This window comes from Lathyrus oleraceus, chromosome 6 (assembly GCF_024323335.1).
Source record: "Lathyrus oleraceus cultivar Zhongwan6 chromosome 6, CAAS_Psat_ZW6_1.0, whole genome shotgun sequence".
Classification (NCBI taxonomy): Eukaryota; Viridiplantae; Streptophyta; class Magnoliopsida; order Fabales; family Fabaceae; genus Lathyrus; species Lathyrus oleraceus.
Window position 1 is genome coordinate 405,108,624 of NC_066584.1, and position 4,053 is coordinate 405,112,676.

Genomic DNA, 4,053 nt, shown 5'->3' on the forward strand with positions numbered 1-4,053 from the left:
AAGCTATAAAGTTTTCCATCATGATTTCCAAGTTGGATTTTCTAGGGGTATTATTGTTAGGATTCGGTTTCTGATATCCCGGAGGTACAGATGGGGTTTGATTCGGAGACTGTCCAGGTGCGTATAAAGCATTATTACTCTTATATGAAAAGTTTGGATGGTTCTTCCAATTTGGGTTATAGGTATTCGAATAGGGGCTTCCTTGAGCATAGTTTACTTGCTCTGTTTGGATTCCAGTCAAGAGTTGACATTCCGCAGGAGTGTGGCCTTGGATTCCACAGACCTCGCAATTCTGAGTTATAGCAACCACGGCGGTTGGAGGTGATACGTTTAAACTTTCAATCTTCTGGACCAAAGCATCCAGTTTTGCATTAACGTGATCAAGGTTACTTATCTCGTACATGCCAGTTTTCGGTTGAGGTTTTTCCACTGTTGTTCGTTCGGTTCCCCACTGATAGTGGTTTTGGGCCATGCTCTCGATAAGCTGGTAAGCATCAGCATAAGGTTTGTTCATTAGTGCACCACCTGCAGCGGCGTCTATTGTTAACCTTGTATTGTATAAGAGACCATTATAAAATGTGTGAATTACTAACCAGTCTTCCAAACCATGGTGTGGGCAAAGTCTCATCATGTCTTTGTATCTTTCCCATGCTTCGAAAAGAGACTCGTTGTCTTTCTGTTTAAATCCGTTTATCTGGGCTCTTAACATAGCTGTTTTGCTTGGTGGAAAATATCGGGCAAGAAAAACTTTCTTCAACTCGTTCCATGTGGTGACTGAGTTGGAAGGGAGAGATTGAAGCCATCTTCTAGCGCTATCTCTTAATGAGAAAGGAAAAAGACGAAGTCGAATTGCCTCTGAAGTGACACCATTAGCTTTAACAGTATCAGCGTATTGAACAAATACGGATAAATGAAGGTTTGGGTCTTCGGTAAGATTTCCAGAGAATTGGTTCTGTTGCACAGCCTGCAACAACGAAGGTTTAAGTTCAAAGTTGTTTGCTTCGATTGCGGGCGGAGCAATACTTGAATGCGGTTCATCTTGCGATGGAGCGGCGTAATCTCTAAGAGCACGAGCTGGTTCTGCCATCTCGGTTAAAGAAGGAAAAATGTTTTTGATATCAGGAAGGTTTATAGGAGGGAGATTGTTTTCAGCACGATATTCCCGAATTCGTCGTAAGACTCGGAGATATAGTTCGATATCGTTGATTCGTAAATAGAGCGGTTCGCCTTGAGAGCGAGTGCGTGGCATACAAATCAACGAAAGAAAGAATAGAAGGAAAAAGAAACCTTAGTCTCTACAGCGTAACGGAAGAGTTACGATATCGATTGAATAAAAGTCCCCGGCAACGGCGCCAAAAACTTGATCGCTCGACTGTGTGAGTCGAGAATGGGATACAAACTGCAAGTGCACAGTTCTATCGCGTAGTTTTAAAAGATATCGATCCCACAGGGACTTATGAATCGATATACCGTTATCTAAAGTTACTACGTAAATCTAAGGTGAAAATGTTTGATTGTTTGGGGGAAAAACTAAGAGCTAAACTAATATCTAGATTAAATATCAATAAAACGGATATCGGTATGTAGTTCGTCAAAACTAGGGAATCAAGTCTTTGTCGGTTTCCAGGTTTTTAAAATAAATCGCTTCAGTTAACTTTATTGGTTAAAGGTTTTATCTCAAACTCTCGCTCTGTTGAATAAACCATGATTTTATATTAATGTTGCTGTCACTTATAATTAAGTCAAAAACCATATTTTGAAAGCAATAAAGTTGCAGAAACTCTTTTTAAGAAAATACTGACCGTTTTAAACACCCTTATCTCAAACTCTCGCTCTGTTGACTTAGGTTATATGATTAAATCCAAATGCTTAACTCTCGTCCTCACATTCGATCTTTAAAAATACTTTTTGGAAAAGGTCAGAATTTAATTGACTCTAAAACTTGCTCTCGCCCTGATCTAGAATCAATGCCTAACTCACACTGTCCAGTCAAAACCTCAAACTCTCGCTCTGTTGGTTTTAACTTCTTTATGTTCTTTACTTTTTGTAAAAAATCTTGTTATTAAACCTGTAAGTTGAGACCGTAAAAAGATTGATTCTAATTTTAAGTTTAGATAGACCGACTCAGTCTCGACCCCTTTTTCTGCTTACTTTACATACCGATACCTAGGCAAATTAGCCAGACATGCTAAATAAATAAGAATTTATATCATGCATAAACAGACTCATTCCAGGCAGGCAATATGAATAAACAATAGAATAAAACATTAAAAATTAAATAACGATTAAAGAACCTGAATGCGTAATACAATGGTCTTGAACACTCCACCACAAGCCGGTAGGATTTGTTCTTGGATTCTTCAATTAAACAGTAAATTAAATCAAGGAAATAAAACTGGAATATAACGTAAGGTTAAATCCGGTATAAAGTTGCACAGTAGTTTCCGGTGTAGAAACTACTACGCGAAAAATATCTAAAAGCTAAAAACGGGGAAGATAAATTGCAAGGGGAAAAAGAGAAAGTAAAACTTGCAAAAGAAATAAATAAAATGAACAATGTTGGAAAGGAAGAAAAATAAGCAAGGGCGTGAAAAATAAATTTGGCAGAGCTTCCGCAAAACTGAGCGTGCAAAAACTGTGTTGTTGAAAGTTCCCAATTAGCTGCTATTTATACAGCTGCTGGTGTAACTACTTTTCAAGGGTTTCCGTGTGCGTGGTCTCGTTCCGAGGGTTAAGCGTGCGTGGAAGTAGGCTTCAACGTGGTCAGTTGAGTTCCTTGCGCCAAAAATATAGAGGACTGGTGTGACGTTCGTCACACCATGTGTGACGCTCGTCACAGGAGTGCTTTTAGTGTGACGCTCGTCACACTCCTTGTGACGCCCGTCACAGGGGCAACGTGCGCTTTCTTTTGGGCTGGGCTTGGTCTTGGTTATTTGTTTCCTTTTTATTGCTTTTTACACCTCCTTTTCTTCCCTTTTTCACTTTTGCTTCAAAATGGGTACCTGATGTAAATAGAAAAGAACTACTGCATAATATCTGATAAAATGGGATAAATTAAAGTAAATGATAATATAATCTAATTAAGTTAAGTCTTAAAATGTGATATAATTTCGTGTTATCAATTTTGCAATGAATGAGACTAAACCTAAGTTTTTAATTGATGGGCCTGACAAGATTTACAAATCCTGCTCCTACGTATCTCCGGGTGCAATAGAGAACTCAAGGCTTACGTAGTTCTGGATAGAAAATATTTGTTTGTTGATCGATTTTAGCGAAAGCTATATTGTATTAATCGACGAAAACATTGTTTTACCCAAAATAGATGAGGAGCGGATGTATACCACACATCCAATGGATTTACAAATCAACATTCGGAAAAATATCACTTATCTCAACTCAACAATTATGGATGAAGCATTTCTTTATATCACCTTAAGACAAGATGTATTTCGTTTATGAAAAGGTTTTAAGACCGCATGGCGGCAAAGAAAATAGTTTGATTGGTTGGATGTATTTTTGGACTTGAAAGACGAATATTTATGACTTGAAAGCTCTTACAACTTGGGTCTAATACTCGGGACTACGTCTGGATATCTCATCCAAGTAATCTTTTTCTTTCAATTTTATTGAGAAAATAAGTTTAAATATTTACAAGTATTTTGAAGAGAAGACGAATATTTATGGCTTGTAAGTTCTTACAACTTGGGCTTAATATTCGGGATTACGGCTGGATATTCCATCCAGGGTAATCTTTTTCTCAAGATTTTATTGAGAAAAAAGATTTGAATATGAAATTGTTTTGAAGAGAAGACGAATACTTATGGCTTGCAAGCTCTTTCAACTTGGGCCTAATATTCAGGATTATGACTGGATATTCCATCCAGGGTAATCTTTTTATTCAAATTTTATTTAAGAAAACGGTTTGAAATTAAATTAAAATGATTATTGTACAAAGGTTTGAAATTATTTAAAATTAAGTTGATATTGCTTAAGAAGACCCAAGAGTAAGCAACGAGACCGAAATCCAACCGAAATTGAAAGCAAACCGAATTT

The 4,053-nt window shown here is 37.2% G+C and overlaps 1 pseudogene; it reads left to right on the top strand.

Moving 5' to 3' along the window:
• Positions 1–602: 602 nt before the first annotated feature.
• LOC127099087 (uncharacterized) lies at positions 603–702 on the top strand (annotated as a pseudogene).
• Positions 703–4,053: the final 3,351 nt, after the last annotated feature.